Source organism: Lynx rufus, unplaced genomic scaffold (genome assembly GCF_022079265.1).
Source record: "Lynx rufus isolate CCGP_SWC_20201006 ecotype Redwood Valley unplaced genomic scaffold, mLynRuf1.p SCAF_7, whole genome shotgun sequence".
Taxonomy (NCBI): domain Eukaryota; kingdom Metazoa; phylum Chordata; class Mammalia; order Carnivora; family Felidae; genus Lynx; species Lynx rufus.
Genome location: NW_025814889.1, coordinates 10,134,708 through 10,159,902, shown reverse-complemented (window position 1 = coordinate 10,159,902; position 25,195 = coordinate 10,134,708). Strand labels below are relative to the sequence as shown.

The window sequence follows — 25,195 nt, the reverse complement described above, 5'->3', positions numbered from 1 at the left end:
TGTCATATTCAGAAAGAATCCAGGTATAGAGCCCGGGTCTTGTTGCAGAGATCCATTTTCAAAAAAACACTGCTCTCAATGCTGAACAGTGTGATGATGCATTTTAAAAATCAATGTTCCATTCAGTGGCTGCTTAAAAAATACGAAGGGAGGCAGGATAGACACCGAAGATAGTTCCCAGAGATGCCCAAACCACCAGGGGTATCCCAGCTGGATGTGAAGCCCACCAGACCCTTTAACAGAGGATCACATACTGCCATCATTCTAGGCTATATGGTTACGCAGCAAATATAGATAATATCTGTATGACACAAACCTGTAAGAGCCCTTCCTTGAGGAACCAATTTCCTCTGTAAAAGCCCTAATGAGTTCCATGAAAGACGTAAAAATCTCCACTCTCTCCTGTCTTCAGACCACTTGTCTCAGCACACTAGGCTCTAGAACAAGACTGTGTACCTAGAACAAGACCTCCCAAAAGACCGTCTGCAGAAAAGCCCCGGTGGGGGTGCTCTGCATTCAGACGCAGACCAAGAGCCAAAACCATTGTCTTCTTCAGGTCCAAGGCAGCAAAGACTCTAGCCTTTCAGCAGCAGGCACGGTTTCTCCATTCCCCTAATCAGAGTTTGTAACGTGTGCCTAGTTTTGTGACTGTTGGGCTAACACCTGCCTCCTCGATGTGACCATGAGCTCCACGAGAGCACGACCTGGCTTTGTGTTTGTTGATTACTGTTTCGCCAGCATAACATGGAGTCTGGCACTTAGTAGGGTCTCAATATTTGTGAGGAGGAGGAGGAGAGAGAGGGAGAACAGCAGAGAGGAAGGAGAGAAAGGGGTACTGCAAAAGAGAAAGTGCTGCTTCACGGTTTGGCGTGAGAGAAATTTGCCTACTTCATTCCATGCCAATAGTCCAGACCTACAAATACTCAGATGCCTTCCACGTGCTGTATATTCAAAGCCCGCAGAGGGCGGCTAGCCTCAGAAAACACGAAGATGGGTCTGAAAACTTTATACCAACCATGTAATTGGACCCATCAAGGGAGAAATTGGTTTGCTATGCCTGGAAATTGGTGGGAATTTCATTATTTCTGAATTTGCAAAATAGCATTTGGTTGAAAGGTCCAATTGTGTAGACTTATCAACTTCCAGGGCCACATGCGGTCGAAGTCGGTGACTCCTGTACCTGACAGGAACCCGCCCTGGGGTCTACGTCACGGAAACTGTAGACAGTGAGCTATTTACAGGCTGCACGTCTACCTGCAAGCCCCGGCGCCTCTACAAACGGACACGCTAAAAGCCATTGACTTGAGAGGCACTAGCGGGCCAAGCCATGCACTGTTTGATCCACACCTGCAGTCATTTTGCACTTCAAGGACGGCAGGCTTCAGACAGGAGCACCGGTGAAGTATCTGTAAGAGCCCGAGTGCTATCTCTAGTGCTACCGCAGCTCTTGCTATGGCCCTTTCCCAGGTAGTAATCTAGGAAATCAAGGGCCATACCACCAGAGCAGATGGAGGGGTCAGAAGGACTGGGTGGGGGTGGGGCGTGGGGGTGGAGGGTGAATCAAGAGGCCCCAGAGGCTGGAGGGGGGTAAGCACAGGCTCTTCCAGAGTCTCGCGGCCGAGTCGAGTGCTCCCATTTTCCTTCGCTTTTTTTTTTTTCCTAATTTTTTTTTCAACGTTTATTTATTTTTGGGACAGAGAGAGACAGAGCATGAATGGGGGAGGGGCAGAGAGAGAGGGAGACACAGAATCGGAAACAGGCTCCAGGCTCTGAGCCATCAGCCCAGAGCCCGACGCGGGGCTCGAACTCACGGACCACGAGATCATGACCTGGCTGAAGTCGGACGCCCAACCGACTGCGCCACCCAGGCGCCCCTTCCTTCGCTTTTTTAAAGAGCCAGAGTGCTCCCTGAGTGCAAGCTGGTGTTGGAGGTGGGTCTTTGGAGATGCTTCATATTTACAGGAATTTCAGCTTCAAAGATGGTGGGGGTTAGTATGTCTTTAAATAATATCAAGTAAGCTTGAAGTTTGATTTTCTCTGGGTAAATTTCCTCTTTTTCAATGATGGAAATGAAATCCTGTTAACACATTAAGAACCTATGAATGAAGCCCAACAAAGTTTTTCCTTCTGCTTCTTGAAGGCAGGAGCGCAGGAAATGTGGACAGTTTTGCCATTTAGCAGACTAGTTATTCAAGACATCGTTCTCCCCAGTACTAGAAGCAGACATCCTGTTTTCCTTCAATGTGCAAACGAACAGCTAAATGTGTACACTCTCTATCTGCAACTGCTTGTACTTCCTGGTACGCAAACTCACCGAAGTCAGTATTCCCTGCCCCCGGTGAACGTGCCGGTCACACGGCAGATGCTCCAAGAATGTTTGCTGACTTGGATGAACCTCTGCCTTCACCTGTAGAATTAGCACTGTACCTGCCTCCCATCCAATTCTGTTAGGTCAGGAAAATTAAGTGTTGGGGAACCGAAGGATGAAGGAGGAACAAAATGGACTGTGGTAGTGTTACAGGACTATGGAGGATCGCCAAAATGTATCAGCTGTACAATCAGAGTGAATTCTACTGTATGTAAAAGGCAGGGGGTGCGGTGGGGATCCAACAGCCAAGTACACAGTGCAGCCGGGATCTGAATGGAGATCTAGCCATCCTCTTGACCATGAAGTGTTCCAGTGCCTGTGATCGACTGCAGAGTGAGGCTGAAGGTATTTGCATGTGCCTGTTAGCAATCTGTGTTTCTTCTGTGAAAAGCCTATTTCCATCTCTTGCCCATTTCTTTATTGGGTTTTTGAATTCTAAGATATAATTTATAAAAGATTTTTAAATATTAAAACATTAACTTTGTCAATGAAAAGAAACTGAAGATTTATAGCGCAAACATGACATTTCTGAAGAAGATATTTCTCCTAGAATTGATAGAATAATTAATAGACTATGTTAGAGGGAACCATAAATTTGATTCATGTTGCAATATAATTTTTTTCTCTTAATTATTTTAAATGCTAGGGAAAGGTCCATGAGAGTGCTTGTCACACGCTGTCACGAAAAGTTATGTTTGCTGTCTTGAGTCACAGGAATTTTTCTAGCTTTCTCTGGGGTAGCTGGATGACACTGATCGCTCAAGAAATATGGGGGATGGTAAAGGGAAATCTGAATTTTTAGGGAGCACATCTACTACATTCCACCAACTCAATTTACTGCTCTGTTTTATCAAATCCTCTTAAATTGATCTGTTCCAGTTTACAGAAGAAATCTAAAGTTTCAGGGAAAAAATATATATCTGGACCATCATACCTTCATTGTTAATACAGGGAGGCAGCAGGTGTCAAGGTTACACTGCCTTTCTGGTGCATCTGCTTCTCGAAAGATGATTAGTCCCCATCTAGCTTCAGCTTTGTTTATGCATCTGGTCAAATGGCTGGTGGCTCAGCAAAGTGCCTTCAGCAGCCCCCTCTGCAGAGCGTCTCTGCTCACCTTTCCTTATGAAGTCACCCTCTCAGACAGGCAGGAGACCACAGCACCTCCATCCTCATTTTATAGAGAGTGACAGAGGAGTTAAGTGACTTGAGAAAGGTCAAACCAACAGTCACTGGTCAGGACCAAAATAGAATCGGGGTTTGCTGACCTCCTTGTCTCCTGTTCAAATGCTTCAAGGACAAGAAAAGTGACTCCTGAGCTGTAAAAACAAAACAAACCAAAAACCAAAAAAAACCAAAACAAACAAAAAAATGCTACAGGCTTTTGATTTTCTCATCCTTGAAGAAGATGAACTGGGGCACCTGTTTGGCTTAACGTTTTTCATGGACACCCAAATGTGAGGTGGTTGAAATTTGGGGAACACCAAAGGCCGAGAATCCAAAAATTAGTAACATCAGCTTCTCCACGGACTAGCTATAACCTTAGGCAAAAAAGTGAGGCCACTGTGCCTCAAGTTTTCCATGAAATGGGGATGTTCTGAACCACATACTGAATATACTAACCTTTTAACATAAGTAACGTATCTTTGAGTACCGGTATTCAAAGATGTGGGGAACACAAGGTTTCTGAGCATCCTCCTTATGACGAAAACCAGAATCAAGAGAAGGTGACATTCTGAAATCACTACTCTGCATGTTGACTTAGGATGACGGAGAACAGGGATGGGGAATAAACGCACACTTAACTGGGTGTTCCTTATCATGCAATTGGGCTAGGAGCTCTGAGTTCCGGCACTCTTAAAAAATAGATCACCTTTCTCTGTGCAAATCAGGCCTGACACAGGGTCTTATTTAATTCACAGACATGCTTATACTTCTGCAAAACTGGAAAAAAAAAAGCTTTTAATTACTATTTGTGGAGCATCTAAGACAATTAAATGCTTCTGATTACCCTTTTGTTGTTTAAAAACATAGACGTAGAGAGTAAACATTTCTACACAGCCATTAGAGCAAAATGCCTTTTAAGGGAGAATGCTTTGAATACATTCTGCCTTATAAAAAAAGTGTATAAGAGGACAGCACAGAAAAGGGCTGTGAGGCGTGACATGGCCTATCATGTTGTGCATGCATGAGTTAGCTCTTACAAGATCAGAACGAGAAGTTAAGACGAATTCTATTCAACCTAAGCCTGATGCTTTGGAAGTTCAGTATCACATCATCTGGGGTCAGTGACAGGGCCACTCAAAGGTATCTTCTCTGGAGAGCCAGAGAATTTAAAAATATCTGGGCAAATGTACCGTTTGTCACCTAAAGCGGAGACTCTGTTCTAGGAATCACGTTCATGTTCCGACTCCATCTTACCTGCAATCTTTGTTTCTATCATAAATACTAAACAGTCTAACAAAAACCCCCCATAGGTTGTCTGGCATTGGCTTCAAGTTAGACCCAGGTCTAGAGGTGACCTCCAGAGCACAGAGTAACGGGTAAGCTGGAGCCACAGGAAGAAGGCGAGGCCCTTCAGGGACTTCTCAACGTCAGAAAAACACTGGTCTTTTTGAATGATGCCTCACCCATTTCTACAGTGCTTTACATTTTAAAGAACACTGACTTTTGTGATGGCCACAGGATTTATAGCATTCTACCTGTTTGGCCATGAAAGTGACTCAGAACGGCGACTCTTCCAAAGCCCCACAGGTAGTCAACGTCAGAATTCAAGCAGGTCTTCGAAACTAGCACGCTTCCCACTTAACATCTCTTAATGGTCTTTCTAAAAGATACAAGTGGAGAGAGACAGGATATCAAGGGGTAAAATACATCAGGTGAGAGGAGCTATCACTGGTTGTCAGTATGATTTACAAATCGTGGCTTGAATTAGTAGGAGGAAGCAGAACATAGAGGGTTGAGCATGGAGTCATGAGCCAGACATTCTGCCATTATTAGCTGTGTGATCCTGGACAAATTACTCAACTCTCTGTGGCTAAGTAGTTTTTGTTGTTGTTTTTTTTTTGGCAAACCATAGTGATTTGACGATTCTACACATCACTCAACGCTCGCCACGGTAAGTGTAGCTACCATGTGTCCTCATACTTTATTATAATATTGTTGGCTATATTCTCCATGCTGTACCTTTCATCTCTGTGATTTACTCATTTTATAACTGGAAGTTTCTATCTCTTAATCTCCTTCACTTATTTTACCCATCCCCCTTCTGCAACCATGAGTTTTTTTCTCTGCATTTATGAGTTTATTATTTCGTTTTTTTTTTTCTTCTTGATTCCACATCCCAATGAAATCATATGGTATTCGTCTTTGTCTGACCTACTTCACTTAATAGGATACCCTATAGGTCCACCCACATCGTCACAAATGGCAAAATATCTTATTCTTTTTTATGGCTGAGTAATGTTCCCTGATATATGTATGTGTCTGTATACACATGCCAAATCTTTATCCATTCATTTAACAATGGACACATAGGTTGTTTCTGTAGCTTGGCTATTGGAGGTTTCCGTAGCTTGGAGGTTAACGCTGCAATAAACACAGGGGTGCATACGTACTTCTGAATTAGTTTTTGTTTTCTCCTGACAAATACCGATCAGTGGAATTACAAGATCATATGGCATTTCTATTTTCAATTTTTTTGAGGAGCCTCCATACTGTTTTCCATAATAGTTGCACCAATTTACATTCTTAACAGTGCACGAGGGTTCCCTGTTCTCCACATCCTCAACACCTATTTCTTGTCTTTTTGATACTAGACGTTCTGACTGGTGGGAGGTAATATCTCAGTGGGGTTTAGTGATGTTAAGTATCTTTTCATGTGTCTATTGGCCATCTGTATGTCTTTTTTGGAAAAAGGTCTATTCAGGTCTTCTATTTTTTAATTGGATTATTTGGGGTTTTGGTGTTGAGCTGTATAAATTCTTTATATATTTTGGGTATTAACTCTCCTATCTGACATATCATTTGCCAGTATCTTCTCTCACTTGGTAGGCTGCTTTGTCATTTTGTTGATCATTTCCTTCACTGTGTATAAGCTTTTTATCTTTGTGTAGTTCCAACAGTTTATTTTTGCTTTTGTTTTCCTTGCCTAAGGAGATACACCTAAGGCCGATGTCCAAGAGATTACTGCCTATGTTTTCTTTTAGGAGTTTTATGGTTTCAGGTCTCACATTTAGGTCTTTAATCAATTTTGAATTATTTTTCCATATGGTATAAGAAAGTGGGTGTTTTCCTAGCATCATTTATTGAATAGACGATCTTTTCCCAGTTGTATATTCTTGCCTCCTCTATCACAGATAAATTGACCATATAAGTGTGGGTTTATTTCTGGACTCTCTATTCTGTTCTACTGATCTACATGTCTAATTTTTGTGCCAATACCACGCTGGTTTGATTACTACAGCTTTGTACTATTTCTTGAAATCTGGGATTTGACACCTCCAGCTTTGTTCTTTCTCAAGATTGCTTTGGCTAGTTAGGGTCTTTGTGGTTCCATACAAATTTTAAGATTCGTTGCTCTAGCTCTTTGAAAAATACTATTGGTATTTTGATAGTGATTGCACTGAACGTGTAGATTGCTTTGGGTAGTACAGACATTTTAATAATATTAATTCTTCCAATCCATGAGCATGGTGTATCTTTCCATTTGTTTGTGTCGTCTTCAATCTCTTTCATCAGTGTCTCACAGTTTTCAGAATACACGTCTTTCCCCGCCTTGGTTAAATATATTCCTAGGTATCTACTCTTTATGGTGTAAATGGTGGGATTGTTTTCTTAATTTCTCTTCTGACTACTTCATTTTTAGTGTACAGAAACACAATTTTGTAACCTGTAAGTTTACTGAATTCATGACTAGTTCTAATCGTTTTTGGTGGAATCTTTAGGGTTTTCCATTCACAGCATCATGTCATCCATAAACAGTGACAATTTCACTTCTTCCTTACCACTTTGGATGCCTTTTATTTCTTTTCTTGTCTGACTGCTGCAGCTAGGACCTCCAATATTATGTTGAATAAAAGTGGTGAGTATCAACATCTTTGCCTTGTTCCTGATCTTACAGGAAATATTTCAGTTTTTCACCATGAAGTATGTGTATTTCCTTATATTTAAAATGAAAGCAGTAACAGAATCTCCAGGAACAGAGGGCCTCTTTCCTCATAGACTTTATTTAAAAAAGTTTTTTTATAGGTAGAACTCAATTTTTTAAGAACACTTTTTGTTTTGTTTTTTTACAGTTTTTTTTTTTTTTTTTAATTCCAGTTAATATCCAGTGTAATACGGGTGCCTGGGTGCCTCACCTGGTTAAATGTCTGACTTTGGCTCAGGTCATGATCTCACGGTTTATGAGTTTGAGCCCTCCGTTGGGCTCTGTACTGACAGCTCAGAGCCTGGAGCCTGCTTTGGATCTGTGTCTCCCTCTCTGTTTGCCCCTTCCCCACTCATGCTCAGTTTCTGTCTCTCAAAAATAAACATTAAAAAATTTTTAAAAATATAGTTAGTTTCAGGTATACAACATAGTGATTCAACACTTCCAAATACCACCAGGTGCTCATCACAAGTGCACTTTTTTTTTTTAAAATAAAGTTTATTTACTTTTGAGAGAGAGAGGTGCGCACACAAGTGGGCTAGGAACAGAGAGAGAGAGAGAGAGAGAGAGAGAGAGAGAGACAGAGAGAGAGAATCCCAAGCAGGCTTTGCACTGTCAGTGCAAAGTTCAATGCGGGGCTCAAACTCACGAACCATGAGATCATAACCCTGAGCTGAAGTCAGATGCTTAACCTACTGAGCCACCCAGGCGCCCCACAACAAGCGCACTCCTTCATCTCCACCACTTATTAAAAAAAATTTTTTTTAACATTTATTTATTACTGTGAGACAGAGAGGACACAAAGCATGAGCAGGGGAGGGGCAGAGTGAGGGGAAGACACAGAATCCGAAGCAGGCTCCAGTCTCTGAGCTGTCAGCACAGAGCCTGAAGAGGGGCTCAAACTCACCAGCCATGAGATCATGACCTGAGCTGAAGTCAGACACTTAACCAACCAAGCCACCAAGGCGCCACCCCCCCACCACCACTCATTTAACCCATCCCCCATCTCCCCTCTGGTAACCATCAGTTTGTTCTCACTACTTGACATCCAACCCATTTCCTTAGGCTCATGAGGATCACTCTTCTCTCAATAGCGTGGTAAACCAAGGACTAATTTTACCAAATAGTTACATAGGTTGATCCCAGAAAGAAGCCTGTTCAGTCCAAGTGGTCACCACAGCTCCCTGTAACACTAGTATCTCATGGCTTGAGGCATGCAGCCCTGCCAGTTTGGTTAAGCCCCTGAGACCTCACGTGTACAGCATATCGGGGAATAAAAGACTTCACATGGAACAAGCCTATCAGATTCATCAGAGAAATCTCTGCATCTTAAAAATCAGTCTCAAAAACTATGTCAAAGATAGAGTGCTGAGAATGATCTATTTGGATGAGACCTGGCCATTTACTGCTAGTTAAAAGTGCATATGGCTTGGTCTTTTGATCTTCTGAAGGATTATCTGTAACTTTCTGTAGTCTCGAGGTCTCGCAGAGAAGCAATTCGAATGCATTAATTTATAGTATCGAAAGGATTTTACCTTAGAAATTACTAATACCAGCCCACAGGATTACGGCTATTTAAAAAATCATTCCCTATTTTCCTGCATTTATCATTCAAAAACCAGAATAACCTAGCACCATGCTGACTGCTACAGGGAAAAGGGGTCCTTCATGCTTTGTCTTCACGTAACAGTTGTCAAAGCATAAATGTCAGACGGGTTTCAAAGGAGAGGGGTATACGATGTGAAAAATCAACCAATTTTTCACTCTACGATAGAATGAAGAGACATTCACAAAATCGATTCCTATGAAAATTCTATTTTTCATACCACTGACAACTAGCAGCACCAAACTGGATTAACAGTGGTGATGAGTAACTGGAATCTACGTATATTTTCATCACCCATTTCAGTATTTTGTTTCTTAGGGCTATTGTTTTTCCTCTGCCGCTCAGTCAAGTGTCAGCTGTGACTTTTTGAGTAGCTTTGAGTAATGGGATCAGCTAATGTTCTGTACATGAAGAAATTCCGTATCATTTGCTTCTCTAAAAATACTGCTGCCTGCCACCGGCGCCAATCAACAGTGATAAATAGCCAAAGAGACAAGTAGGTCTCTAAATTTACTTCGTATCTGACAGCCCTTCAGCAGATAGGGATAATGGATCCCTATGACTCACGAATGCAACTCCCTCCTACTACAAGCAAGCCCTTTCTTTCCCAGACGAGAAAGGGCAAGGATTCTTAATGACCCAATACGTTCTCCCCTTCCCCTTTGCAACAACCCAACAAAAATTTGTTAAACGCCTGCGTGTACTATCAGGTTCTATAAAGCTTCTGGGCTGGATCTAAGAAGCTGAAAAAGACACACATCCTTTTCACCATTAAAAGTCTGTTCTTACGCGGCTTAGGAGCCTATCTGAATTAATGTTACCAATCAAAATGAAGCTGACAGATCATGAATTCCTGTGTATACACATCTCAGTGCTCCACCTCAATGCCCTCCAGATACTCAAGTGGCTAATCTGCATATTGGACAATTTGGAATATGCAGATCTCCACACATTTATGTGGAATTACCTTTCTTCTCTAGGTGTGCATTTTGGATTCACCCATTCAAAAACGTTTATTAAGCCCTCAATACGTGCCAGACACCCTACACTACATGCTGGGAACTCACTGGTGATACAAAATGGACAGAATTACATCAACTTATTTACCCACTGAACTGATGACCTTAAAAAAAAATGTAATTTTGATGTGTTGGTTGTATGTTTTGGCCGATCGGAGCTTATAAATACATGCTTCTAGGATTACTGCCGTTTTCTGCCGTGGGTGATTCGACAAGGAATCAGTCTTGCCAGAGTATAAACATTTTTGTGAGGTCCAAGATGATAGGAATACATTTAAGTTTCTCAGGTCAAAAGAATTAAAGGGCCTTTGCCAACCCATGACAACTAGACAATGGCTTAATAAACTTTTCCTCTCAAAACCCAGCCCACCATCCACTTACTCAAGCTCACGCAAAGAGCAGTGTTCAACTGCACGGAAATCCCAACCACGTGTCTTAACCTCACCTACTCCTCTGATTACGACAGAGAGTAGAGCTAAGTGGCCATGTTAGCTACTTTTAAATAGCTGCGACTTATGTCAAATCCAAATTTGGTGTTATCAAAAGATTTGATGTAACATCTGTAACGGTCAAGTTCTCCTCAACATACTATATATTTACTGATACTGTCAGTTTTTTCTCACTAACATTCCTACACATCCATTTTGTCCTGGTATTTTACATAAATATAACTGGTCTCTAATGCTGTGGATATTAAGAAGTTATTATTTTTGCATTCAAAACCTTTTTAGAGGACTTTTTGATCATTATTCCCTCTCATATCTCATTTTTTACTCTCAGTATGTTCTGTGCACCAGGCCCTTTGCTAGGCACCAGGACTAGAAAGACAAATGAGACACGGAGCATCTTTAATTGAGCTATTCTATCACATTAAAAAAAATTAAGGAGAAATAGGAACATAATAATCAAAGCATAGAAGCATTTCCCAGAATTGGATTTGTTATGAGCTGTTTTTGCCCAATTACTACTTTAATTGAACCATCTATAATTCCTTCCACTTATATTTTTAGTCTAGAGGAAGCCAGACGTAAGATGTTACACATGAAACCAGAAGCCAGCACGTTTCTGACAGCAGGAACTCCCTCAAGTCTATTAAAATCACCAAAAGGAAGAGGAAATCAACATGTGATGGTTCTGAAAATGACATCTGACAAATCCAGAACCATGAGTTCGTTTGTGGTCCTGGGCTGGCTACAGGGAGGTGGGGGGACAAGGCAGGACCCCAACTGGGACAATTCTGCACATGGGGACCTAGGTGAAGACAGCCTTCCATGTTTTGTAAGGATTCTCAAGATCCAGGCTTACCAGGACAGCAGAGGCCCTTCCCAAGTCTGATTAACACAACACTTGCTTCTGCTACAGGACATTTATGACATGTAAGCATGGTCTCCCTACTTTAGTATGCTGTGCGTGGGTACAGGTGCACATATGAAGACCCCCTCTCCTGCCATGGCTATCCCCACCACTCTGTCTTTAGCATAATTTTAATTAATGAGAAAAGTCCATCGAATGTTATCATCCCCTTCTTCCACCTTCGGATACATCTCTATATTCCCTTACCAGCCAATTAGTGATAGCGTACAGGAGAGTGAATCCTCTAATATTCAGTGCCCCCCAATTCCCCACGCACCGTCTAGTAGTGATGATAATTGTATTAACGGCAATGATGATGCTGATGATGGTATTCTCAATGAATTTTAAAAACACCTAAAAGGGCCATTTTAACAGTGAGTGGAAAATAATCTTGAATTTTCCTTTTGGAAACATTTCCCAAGAAACGAACTGCTCGTGTTACCTTGAGAAGAATCACCAAGGTCTCTAGGTTAGAATGCAAGGTAAAGCCATCTATATTTTAAAATAAGAAGATATTGATTCACTGAGCAATTGAAAATTGCATTTCCCTGTTCACTGGCTTTCCAAATACTAGTAGTAAGACAATAAGGTGTTTTTGAAGTCGGGGCACAGCCTTCAGCTATGGGCTCCATGTGTGAAAACGCAATGCTCTTACTTATTAAGTTTCAGTTTCAAAACTACCCTCCATCATCATTTCATTTCACTTGCCGTATCTTTGTCTGTAAGTCATTTTTGTTGACCGAACCTTTCTTGCCTTACAGATGCCTGTGTTAGAGCTGATTACTACTAGTGCTTTCCCCTGAGGAAGTCTTGTTGTCGACTTTATTGCCACTTGAATTCCTTCTCCTTAAATAAACATAAAGGCATTTCTCTGGCTATTCACCACATGTACTTCTTCCTTTGCTATTAAAAATATAGAAAGCAACAATAACAAAATGCCAGAAGTATAGTCCGTTTTGAATCTTACACTTCGATTACCAGTTGGAAAATTGAGGAACCAGTAGTACCTTAACCAACAGCTCTAGTTCCTCCAGGTAAGTGTGTGTGTGTGTGTGTGTGTGTGTGTGTGTACACAAAATCAGAGTTAGAGATACACACACACACACACACTTCATTAGAAGTATCAATCTGGCCTCATCTTTCTTCAACTTCTATAGCTTCTTATTCTCTAAAACAGAATAATCCATAACCTCAAATTTTATTTGTATCCCTAGTTACTGATCTCTGGCAAATGCTTTTCATTTCCTGTGTGAGCCTGGGTGGCTCAGTTGGTTAAGCATCTGACTTTGGCTCAAGTCATGCTCTTGTGGTTCGTGGGTTCGAGCCCCACGATGGGCTCTGTGCTGACAGCTCAGCCATGTTCTTTCTGTCTCTCTCTCGCTCTCAAAAGTAAAAAAAAAAAAACATTAAAAAAAAAAAAACAAGACATTAACGTCCAATAAAAATACAGTATGGAGCAGAGCATCAGCTTAGAACCTGTATTGACACAGGACATTTCCAAAATTCTGCTGTTGTATTCCACGTATATTTGAAGGTATAAATATGAAAAGTCCCCTTGAAAGCCAAAAATGCACATAAGAAATAAGTAGGTCTAAAGAAAAAAGCTACCCTGGGGTATCCCCCAAATACTTAGTGTGTTTGCTTTACAAAAACCAGGTCTATCACACAGGTTGCAAGAACTATTGTCAGAGAACTGGTCTCTCCTACCCAAAACATTTGATTATTATAAGTCAACCAAATTCATAAGATGCAGCTTCTGCTTTATATGAGAAGTCTTCTTCTAAAATGTATTACTGTTTGAATTATTGATTTGTTCTCAAATTGCTTGTGGAAACACACTGAGTTTCAACGTATCCACCACAAACTCAGGGCATTTTGCCTGTACTACAGACACAGCAGAGGAAGATTCATTTATATGATTTCAATCAGTTTTCATCTATAACCTCTATGACATAAGGGCAAGTTGCTTAGTGAAAGAGAGAATGCGTTCACATCCAACAGACAAGCACTTACGACGGTCTTCAATCCAGAAACCAAGAACAGTTTCCCATTTAAAGAAAAAGAAAAAGAAATCTTCTTTATAATTGAAAATAGCCTTCCTCTACAACTCTGTTAGGCTTTGCTGGGAAGAGAAACATTTCTTAGTTTATAAGGGAGATTGCACTGAATGTGGATCATAGAAAAACTAAGCTTATTCTTCTTATGAATCAGTCTTAAGTATGCTGACAAACGTTCATCATTTACAAAAGCATCAAGACACTGCATCTAATCTCTGTGGCTGTTTTCTTTCTAGAGATCACTAGAGGACCTACCCAGCAGATAGGTAAGTGGTTCAATAGTTTCTGCTTGGTTAACAGAGAAACTCAAGAGATAACACACCCAACGGCAAGATGGAGATTAACATTAGGAGCCCCAGAGTGGAAAGACGTCCACTAATGCTACAAATTAGTATTTCACCAAAGGATTTCAAATCCCTTGCAGACGTCAGCTCCCACTGCAGGGGCAGACAAGAGAGGAGCAACTGAAGAGCCCGTCCTAAACACATGTTCCATAGCGTGGGTACCTTTTGATCTGCCAGCCCCGTCTCCCGACACGGCTCGCTACACATCCATGGAGCTGTGCAGTGTTGAACCCGTGGATGCGGTAAAACATGTGCTGTGGGGCCTTATGCCTTGTGCCTCCTTCGTCACGGCCACGGTGGCCAAACCCTTAGGCGTTACATGACAGAGTGCTTAAAGTCAGGCTTGCACGCTGGAGGAGACTCTTCCTTTTGGCACACTGTACTCCACTATTCTGGAAGAAGTGGCCCTTTGTTGCTGCGCTGATGAGGCAACCTCTTCAAGATCACCCTGGCTGCTTTCCTGCCTTCCCGCTCAGCAAACAGCAGACAGAAGTGACCAGGCCGCCCGCCTTCGCTCTCGTCTCTGATGCTCTCCCTCAGGAGGCTACCTCCGATGCAAGTTCTTCTGCTTCTACTTCTACTTCATGAATTAGCGTATTTACAAACCTCCCAGTGTCTAGACCGAGCAATGCAATGATGCAGGAGCCCAGCCTTGGGCAAAAGATGGGGCAAAATGCAAGAGGGAGAGTGGTTTAAAACATCATTCTGTTCCACAACATTTTTTCCTGTTCCACTCAGTGAGACAGAGACAGTCTCTTTCTCGCTCGCTCTCACATGGAGAAACAGATCTTTGCAATGTCTCCAAAGACAGTGCATCAGGGAAGGAATAACAGATTAATTTTTCTGAGCCATATATTAAAATACAAAGCATCCAGATGACAATCCTGTCATCTTTTCTTTCCAGCCTGTCTGGGCTCCCATGTGCTTCCTAGACTTGTATCAATAACTCACCTTTGCTAGGAAGGGAGGGAGGGAGAAAAAAAGGACAGAGTAGAAAATTACAGCACGTCGCCACCCAGTAGTTACGAAAAATAATAGGCATAAAGAGCAAAAAAAAAAGCTGATCACTAAACAAAATCACTAGGAACTGATCAAAGTGACAGGACGAAGTAGAAATTGGGGCTGAAAACCAACCTTCTTTGGTCCCGAAGAGGGAGGCAGCCTGGGGTACTTCAGGGAACATGTGTTACTCTGAGGCATACCTGAGTCACAGCCCTGCACCTGCCACATGCCCGCATGTGACTCTAAGTTTCAGACTCTTCATATAAAGACGACAGCATGAAGCAGCTTTAAAGGTGCCTTCACAGCTTTAATAACTCTGGACGGGAACTCCTCGAGTCCATGCATGGGGTTTGTGAGGGTCCAGGAGTCCTGGACCCTCAGAGGCCCAAGTGTGTCTGCTGTTCTAGAAACAGAATCAGGGTCCTACCGGAGATCCATGTGTATGTGGCAACTTGTTTTATGACTGGGCAACAGGAATTAGTGGAAAATAGACGGGTTATTTAGGAGATGGTGTTGTAAAGACTAGCCTTCTACAGAGAGAAAATGTTGGATCGATACCTCACCACCATAAAAGCAAATCCCCCCAAAGCCACCCCCCCCACCCAACCCCCTCCAAATGCCATAAAGGTCTAGATGTGAAGCACAACCATGAACCCACCAGAAATAGCTACCAGAAAGTATTCTTGATAACTGGGGATGAAAAAGGATCTTAAGCATGACTTTTCTCTAAGTCACAAAGGAATATATTGATGCATCTGCCTTCAACAAAACATGCCAGCCAAAATCGACAGAAGATACGGGCCATCTCTAAAAACGGACAAAGGATTGATATCTAGACTATACGGGAGGTCCCCAAGGAAGAAAAAAACCAATGGAAAAATTTACATAAGATGTGGAACAGGCAGTTCAGAGAAGGAAAAGCCCAAATGGCAAAGAATCATATAAAGAGAAGTTCGAGCTCACTCATCATCAGAGAAATGCAAATTTAAATGACCAGGATGCAGCCAGCAGCAGATTTGAACTGGACAGAGAGAGCCACATGGCAGTGTGGGGAAGCAGCCAGGCTCCTTCACAGCTGTGGGAGGACGGGCTGGCTCTGACATTCTGGAGAGCAGTCCTCTGCGCCCGGTGAGACCAAGTGTGCTTTTGCCCCATGATCCTGAGAGTGCAACCCACACAGGCTTTCCCACAAAACCAGAAGAAAACGTGGTCGTGCATCCCGGTGCTGTTCCGCGAGACCCAGGAATTGGAGGCGGCCAAGAGGACACAACTACTGAAGCGAATGAAATGTGGAGGGTTTCTGCAACAGTGTGCCATGCAGTAGCCACCAGGAAGGAGTAAGAGGCACACCCAGCGACATAAGCAGGTCTAAGCTCTAAAAGCAGTGCTGACCAAAAAAAAAAAAAAAAGAACAAGAATCTAGAATATCATTTATATAGACTCTAAAATTCATTCACACAAGGATGTATTTTCCAAGGACACATATGCACCTAACGCAACATTAACTATATGATAGCAGTGACCTCTGAAGGGCATGGGAATGGGGATGGGGGCTGAGGAGGGAGAGAAAGGCACAGCCTGATGAGGGTGATGTGCCGAGAATTCAGGACAATGACTCTATCAACAACCTCTGGACACCTGAACGGGGCGGGGGAAGGTGGGAAACTGGAGGGTGGCTTGCTTGCTTCTCTTGAAAACTGGAGTGTGGACAGAACCAAGGGGTTAAGATGCTAAAACGCTGGCCTGAAGAACTTGAAAAGAGGATTCATCAAAGAAGTGAGGTATCGTAACTTCTAGAAATATGCGTTTGGTCAAAACACAGCATGGCATTTGATGAGTAAGTATCAATCGATTTTTTTTTTTAAGTTTGTTTATTTTTGAGAGAGAGAGAAGGGGAGGGGCAGAAAAGGAGAGAGAATCCCAAGCAGGCTCTGTGCTGTCAGCATAGAGCCCAAAGCAGGGCTTGAACTCGTGAACTGTGATATCATGACCTGAGCCGAAGTCGGGCACTGAGCTGACTGAGCCCCAATCAAATACTGACACGTATTTGCCAAGTACTCGTGACTGTGGTAGGTGTAGATTCAAACTAAGAGCAGGTGGGTTGGGATTCCCACAGTCCTCTGCAGCCTAGCTACCTAAGCTCCCAAATCCACAGGACTCACTGTGCGAGTCGCATGACGACCTGGGATGCTTGCAGTCAGTGTGAAACCGGGGTGAAGGGAAAGGTCTGTTTCCACGAATAAAGGTCACAGGCCGGTGGACCAGGGGTCACATCCAGCTTAGGTGACATCACTGAATCAGCTGCCAATATTGACATTTTGCGTGAAGAACAGTTTCCCGGTCCACGGAGCACTGGAGAAATCCAGGACACTGGGCCGCACGCCTGCTAAAGCCGCCTTCCTATGACCGGAGCGCACCCGCCCAGAGGGCCTCGGGGGGCCCGCACTCCCCTGGGCCCCAAGATGTCTGGGCCAGTGATGCTGTGGCTCCCAGTTACTCACTGCCAGACGTGACAGGCGACTCTGCAGCCTGGAGCCACAGAGGAAGCTGGGCGTTAGAGCGGAGCGGTCACTAATGGAAACGACAGAAGTCTTAGCTTCCAACAAGCATAAGCCCATTTCAAGTGGGACATCTGGAAGGGCTTTACTCCCTCTGGAATGCACCAGAATTAGTGGAGGAAATGGGGCAAGGAAAGCAAAGAGGTCTAGTTCTCCTGCGTTTAGAAGGTATTCGAGCAGATGGGGTTCCCTAATGACCTTTTGGAAGGGACACGAGAGCAAGTCTAGACGGAGAAGACGCCTGCGCTCTGGCTATTCCCATCCCCGAGGGGGCTGGCACCCCCTTTACAGTAAATTTAACTACAGATCCTGTTTCCTAGTCAGGTATTAGCTCCGTGCATCAAGAGGACAGAAACACCAACAATGACTGTTTTGCTCCACACACCAGTCACTGTTTAAATTGTTTTTATTTTCTCATTCTTGTTTAACACATTGCCTTCAAATGCCCTGAGGGTGCTGGAACCTTGCCCCTATTACGAAAGTTGCGTGGAAATGAAAGCATTGCTTGTGTTTTAAGATTAGTATCACACGTGTCAAGATGACCAAATTGAAACACGCTTTTTTTGCTTTGGACTGTCTTTAAAGTGGCTAGTATCTTCTTAAAATGACCAGGCATACGTGATAAGGTGCACGTAAGGGATCGACAAGGACCTGGCATCAGTTCTTTGAAATAGAAAGCCCTGGTACCAGCAGCAATGCTCTATCAAAACAGTAGAGGCACGACTTACATATGCTTTGTTCTGATCTGTGTCCCGTCAGAGACCATTTCTAAGTGCAAAACACGCTACAGTTAGGTAACCGTAAGGGCAATAAAGAAATCTCGACAAGTAGATGCTAGCGTGTCACTGGGGTGTAATATTGTAGTGAGTGGTCTGCAGTCAAGTGAGAGGGCCTCCAACCTGGGTGGCGATCTGGGGAACAGCAGACCCGAGGCTCCAGAGTGGAGGTGTGCAGGGAGGCAGTCGTGAGAAGCGGAATGAGCGGGAGACACGGGGAGCATGAGAAGAAGGGAAGGCTTCCTGTGAGCTGGGGCAAGGAGAGAACGTCACCAGAGAGGTGTCAAACAGCACCCCAAAAGGAAACTAAGACTTGACCTGTAGTGGGTAGATGAACAACACACTGGATGTCAAAATATGGCAGGGGCTGAAGACGCTCCAGTGTTTTGGAGATAAACGAAGTCATGGCTGACTCATCCTGACAGAGGCCAGCAGCAGCTCACTCCAGCCACCACCGCGTTTTACCAACACGGTCTCCTCAACACCCCCTTGAAGGGCCTTCATCATTCCACTTCACGGATGAGGACACGCAACTTCAAGAAGCAAACCTACTGCTTGAAGGTCACAACTAGAAACCTGCAAAGCCAGATACAAACCCAGACAGTCCAGCTACGGGGCCCTGACCCTTCATCACTCACGTAGACTCTCGAAGGATGACTTTTATTTTTCACCCAGTGAAAATGTGGCAACGTCTTGATCAACCTGGGTTGTGGAGAGTTTTTCTTTCCCATCACATAACCCAGCTGAGTGTGCGTTTGGATCACTGCTGCAATTCAGCCAATCACGCAATCACAGGATCGGAAAGAAGAGACGGTGTCTTAGTCGACCAGGGTTTTCATTCTCTGCCTGAGACCTTCAGAGAAGGTGACCATACACCTCAAAGATGCAGTGTGCTGAAGGGTCTCACATCCCACATTATTCACCAAGTCACCTATGCCTGCCATGTGCCACGAGCCAGCCACACACCAACTATACACATTGGAAACGTCCCACGGTTTCCCCTGAAGTCTCCCACACCCACCAACTCCAAAGAGCAGTATTAGAAAATGAACTATAACTTGTTTCTAATGATTTTTTTTTTCTTAGTCCATGTAGAGGACTTTTTTTTTTCTTAGTTCAAGGGTATTTTTCACTACTCCTGGGTAAATACGTTAAGTTCAAAAAGTAAGCCACATCAGAACATTTTATGTTTCCTAGAAGATGAAACCCAGTTTTTTTTTTATATCAAGATTGCAGAACTTGATCATCTGAAAGAAAATTGTAATAGTTTATAGCACACGGCAAAATGCAAGCAAGTAAGTTAGAAACACTAGCATAGGACTCTAAGAATTCCTTTCCTCCAAATGCATGGAATTGTATATGCTGATGTAACTTATGGTCTATTAATCGTGGCATGATATGAAGAGCAGTCCACACCAGTGACAGATCAGTGCTGGAGACGAAAGGCCAAGAGCGAAATTCAGGTGTGAGTCTGTATATCTTTGTCCAAGTACTTCTTGTGCGTGGCTGAACGAAAACAGAAATTATTCAGTTTTGCTCACCTAATTTAAGAATACCCAGTAATCTATCCTTCTGGTCCTAACAACACTATAACTTAGATCTCTGGGACCACAAAACTACACGCACAGGTGAATTCGCCTACTGGTTATCTATTCATTGGGTATTTATTGGACCAATATTGGAACCTGCAATCTTGAAGAGAATGACCATACAAATAAATATGTAGCACGTACAGTGTTTAATGTGCCAAGTGCTTTGCCAAGTTTATAGAGGTAATTAGAATGACCCTGTACAAAAGGTATATGCTGTGATCCCCATTTTACAGATGAGAAGAATGAGGTTCAGAGAAGTCAAATAAATGGAGTGTTATAGTCCATGATAAAATCGGGTTTCAAGTTCAGGTTTGTGTGGTTAAAAAATTGTGTACCTTTAAAAAGGCACTAGGCTATACGGTCTCTTGTAAAATATTAAAATGTACCAAAAAAATGTATTCAGCTATATACTTATCATGAAAACAGATAAAAAGGGAAAATCTAGCCCTGAATGTACAGGAAGTCATCAGGGCAACACTTCATCTGAGTTGAATCTTAAATGATGAATAGAAACTCAAAGATGAAAGCACGCTGTGGGGTTGCTGTGAGAAGGCAGACATTTTTTCAAAAACCGATAAATAGTTTTGTGTAGCTGGGTCAAGAGTGTATACAAGTGGCTAACTAAGAAGTTCAAAAAGAGCAAGTTAGAGCCACACTGTGAGGTGCCTCTGGAAATGCTAAGCAGTTGAAACTTCAGTCACTAGGCCTAGGGAGGTGCTGGAGAAATTCAGATAGGGGAGGACATGCTGGGACCTGAGTTCTAGAAAAATCTGTGACTTCAGTTTAGAGGCAGGGAGGGTGGGCCGAAGAGAGTACTGCAATTTTGCAAGGGAGTGAAGGTCTGTTCATGTGTGATGAGAAGGGGACTGAGATTTAAAATGCATTTATTAAGAAAACACAGGACTGAGAGGTCGGTCAGCTGTGGTCAAGGGAGGGAGGAGGTGTTAAGCAGCATTCTGATGCACTGTATGGGTGACTTTTTTAAGACTCTTGTGGTCAAATAAATTAGAGGGAGAGTTAGGAGTTCCATTTTACGTGGAAGGCTGCAGCCTATGGGACATAGGAAGGTTTCTAACAGAAAATTACTGGAATTCAAGAAAAAAAGTGGGGCTTGAGATACAGATTTGGAAGTCACCGTAGTATGGGTGCTGTTTAAAGCCACAGACATGGCTGAACTTGGCATCTGGGGGGACAGCTGGGCCCAGAGTTTCACGGACAAACAACGCAGCCCCACCAAAGTTACAGGCCACTGTCTGCTTCTTATGCAGAACAGAAGCCCATGTATTTTAAACTCTGAAACCTTTATAAAACAAGCCTCAGTAAGACAGAGTTTAATTTCCCAAAGAATCAATAGCACATACAATTGTTCCATATCCGGCCAGGGCAGAAACTGTTTACACAGGGAGAGTAGGCTTTGTGAACTGAGAATTGCTTAGGTATTTTTTTTCTTACCTCATACCCCCCAAAATAATGTTAATGCCTTTTTCTCTCAATCGATGATTTTAAAACTGGCATGTTAGGGAAAGTAGTTGGCAACCCACTGAAAGTCCATTTTTATCACGGACTGAAAAGCTTAAGTAAACAACAATTGCTATTTTTGTGAATTTATTTCTGCTCATGCAATGGATTCCACTGGGTTATGGTCTAATGGTGAGTGTCAAACTTTGAAACTGTGGAACTTCTGCGTGGTGAACAGAAGGGACAGGAGAGGTTCTCTTCACCACGGTGACTCTACCAGGAGCTCCACTGTTATAATTCGTTCAGTAAAGAGCCCCACTGCTTCCATATGGAAGAAAACATACTTTTAAAAATACATTTATTAAATCTGGACTATAACTTTATTATGGGAGTTTGAGGGGTTCTCCCAGGAAACAGCTTTAAACCTGGATACGTCAGCAATGATGATATTTTCCCGTCATTATCCCAATTGTCAACAAAAGGGAAGATCATTATGACCCCATGTAAGACAGAAAGAGTGGAGCAATAAAATAGATATATTCCCCACAGGATGATGTTAAAGCAGAATTATTCCAGGCAAGGGAGAGACGATGCTGGGGAGGTAGAGGCTAGAAGTTCTTCTGTTGTGTCAGAGAGGTGAAAACATACCCGTCAGCCAGTCAGAAGGGGCAAGTCCTTGCTGCTTAGGAAGCACAGCAGATTTTCTACAAAGAAGTTCAGACTATGCCAGCATTAACAGAGAAAACCACATGTTTCACTGTCTAGGTTGTCAATTTCTCTGACCTTGCAATGCTCTCCTGCCTTACGTTCTAGGATATATTGTGTCCTGGGATTTCCCTTCTACGGGAGCTCCTTCTCTGTCTCCTATACAGGCCCTTCTTCCTCTGACCAGTTGAAGAGTCGTTAAACACCCTCACTCGCACTCAGGACTGAAATCATGCCTGTATATACACCAGGCACAATCTGGAGCTCCACCCTGGCTCGTCCCATGCCTACAGGACACTGCCTACAGTGTCCTATTCCCTGTAGGACATCTTCACTTGGACGTCTCAGAGTAGCACAGCTCGCTCCACACAGGTAACACCTAGCACTCCTGATCATTTTCTTCCAACCTTGGCTCCCTCCCAGCAACCAGCCCTCCACTCCACTACCAAACTCACTCACCTAAGTCCTCAGAAAACCCTGAGCCACCACTTAGGCCTCTCTCCCAATCTCTCCCTCCTAATACAATCCATTACCACGTCCCATTGATTTTCCCCTCTCAGAATCTCTCTAGATTCAGAAACAAAGTACAGTAAAATCTTGGACTGCGAGTAACTTGTTCTGCGAGTATCCTGCAAGAAGAGCAAACATTTCTAATAAGTTTTAACTTGCTAGACGAGTGGTATCAGTAGTAACGCGATGCTGAGCATCACAGGATCACAGCCAAGCCAATGGTTCTTGAAATTCGCTTTGAAATACGAGTGCTTTGGATCACAAGTGTGTTTCTGGAACGAATTATGCTCGCAAACCAAGGTACTTACTGGAAGAAGTAACTTCTCGGCCTGCTGTTTTGACATTGTGTCATCTACATTTTCATGTAGATTTTGTGTCACTGAATTAAATTTTCCATTTCATAGGAGGAAAGCAAGATGGCTGGTATCTGAAACCTCCCAGTATTTCAAACACAGAAGGAGAGGAGCTTTTCCTGTATCTCCTGAGCTATCTGTTCACTGGGTTGGAACATATGTGAATGCTAGCAACTTTTTCTCTACTTCTAACGTTTCTCGGACTATAAAATGCCATGGGCCTTCTTTCTGGACAGGAACATGTGTGTTGTTATATTCACGGACTTAGACTGAACATTCAGCTCATGGTTGGGGGGTGAAGAATGGAAGATGGGGGGCCATTTTTTCTTTCACGTACAAGAATGAATTTCATGGACTTCTAAAAGAGTTCCTTTTCCATTTCCTAGACAGTATAATCCACCTACATTTATTAGGAACTCTAACCTGGCCCTGTATGAAGGCGGCCCTGTGTCACTTGTGAAGAATGTGTTCACTTTCTAGGAGTGGAAAAGGGGAGAGAAGTGTTTCCACAATTAACGTCACCCTCAGCTGACATTCCACGGTACTACCTTGTTGGTCCTGGGCGATTACACGTTATAAATACAAATTGTGTTTTGAAAATTTAGAAACGGGGAGTTTCTGATAACCAAGACTGTTAGGTAATACATAGTAAATCCAGAATTCTATCATTAAAGACAGTAGCCATCTACCACTTTATAATGAAGACTGTAATTTACAAAGCAGTGAAGATACTCCATGAAGAAAAGTCAAATAAATAGGGGTAATAGCATAGGAATGTGTCATGCTGAGAAATCATCTAACTTGATCATGAGTCACAGGGACTATAAAATTTCAGTAACATCTAACTGATTACACTGGTGTTAATTCCATCACTACTAACCAAAAGCAGAAACAGAAGGAAACCTGGAACTTCACGTGCAGGCCCTAGTCATCTTTTTAATCCACCTCTGAAATGTGTTTGTCTTAGGCAGAAACCTAGTAAAACACCAACGGAGAGGGAAAAAAAAAATCGACCCCAAGATAATCTTAAATGAGAAATAAAATCTGGAAGGAAGCCATGCCAGAATTTATTGAAAAACAGATTTTTCTCCTTCAAAAATGTTATTAAAAAATACGAATGTTTTTGTGACTTATTGCCAAGTTTATTTTATAAGCTCTCTGCTACTCAGAGGTACCGTACTGTACGAGGTGATGGATGGGGGCTATTAATCATCTTTACTGAAGAGCAGAATAGCCCATGCTACATGCTGCTATTAAAAAGGTGAGGGTATTCTGAGAGTACATTCGTTTCCTCATAAAGTCACGTGTCACATATCCCCTGGATTTTCAAATAGGTCCTTCCTTGCATTATCTGCCATTCCTGAGTCAAGGGTTGGCTGGTAGGAAAGGGGTGTCAAGTTGCCCCAGGAGCACAGTCCTCATTCTCTGCCCAAATCTCCACGTGAAGGCGTCCCTGTGCTTTGGACGGTACAAACCTATTTGTATTTCTGTTATCAGCCTTTTAAAGCAAACATAGTTTTTGCATATTCTCTTCCAGCACGGCACCCAAATTTTCGACACCCCACGCAAAACTAGGGGGATGTATGAAGCGTGAGTGGGGAGCCCGGCCAGCTGCCCATGCGGTATTATCACCGGCAGGCAGAATCCGGCCTTGGTCCAACCAGCTTCCTGTCAGCCCCCAAACTAACCACACTGATGAAGGACTGGGAAGCCCATCTACAGAGACAAAGATCGGAGAGACTACTAGGTGGGGCCTTTACTACTGTTGCAGAGAAAAACGGTAACGCTCATTATACATGTTTGTATGTATCATGGACTCCTTGTCTTAAATTTTTTAAAAACGAGAGAGAGTCCATGATAACTGTCTTGTCTCTACTGGCACAGACTATGACTTCAGGAGCTACCATTTCTTTTTCCTCCTCCTGCTTACCTGTTTTGTTTTGTTTTCTTCTCCTCCCCCTATGTCCTCCTTCCTCTGAACTTCTCTTTTCCAAGGCGAGCATCTTCACCTCTCTCCAGCACACTCGGGTTTGAGCAGACATGAGGTTCTGCTCCCCCAGGGGCGAACAGTGCAGAGCAGAAGGGAGAATCAGATGTATCCCCCTCTATCTGCTAAAGACTTGTGCACCTGTGTTTATGGCTCTTGGCTGAACCAGAGCCAAGGGCACACTGGATCCTGACCCTTCACAGAAAGAGAAGGCAATGGCTACTGACGGCCCGTCTCTGTCCACAGCAAAGAACCTTCTGTCACCACCTTCTTTATCCCAGTCCTGCTCGGTCTGCTCAATACAACACGTGGGTATAAGAAAAACAGCTCACTGTTCAAAAAGACAAAACTCTAAACCTTC

The 25,195-nt window shown here is 43.1% G+C and overlaps 1 protein-coding gene and 1 long non-coding RNA gene across 8 annotated transcripts in view; one reads left to right on the top strand and one right to left on the bottom strand.

Moving 5' to 3' along the window:
* Positions 1 to 25,195, bottom strand: part of CELF2 (CUGBP Elav-like family member 2) — a 308,512-nt gene that overhangs the window by 204,355 nt on the left and 78,962 nt on the right. The window lies entirely within an intron of this gene.
* Positions 1,997 to 24,353, top strand: LOC124501100 (uncharacterized). Of its 2 annotated transcripts, XR_006959703.1 has the most exons (4): positions 1,997 to 2,713; positions 5,445 to 5,483; positions 11,150 to 12,526; positions 22,152 to 24,353. It is a non-coding gene; the product is annotated as an uncharacterized LOC124501100 (long non-coding RNA). The 2 variants fall into 2 exon arrangements; XR_006959704.1 differs by lacking the exons at positions 1,997 to 2,713; positions 5,445 to 5,483 and having other exon boundaries at positions 8,484 to 12,526; positions 22,152 to 22,356; positions 22,545 to 24,353.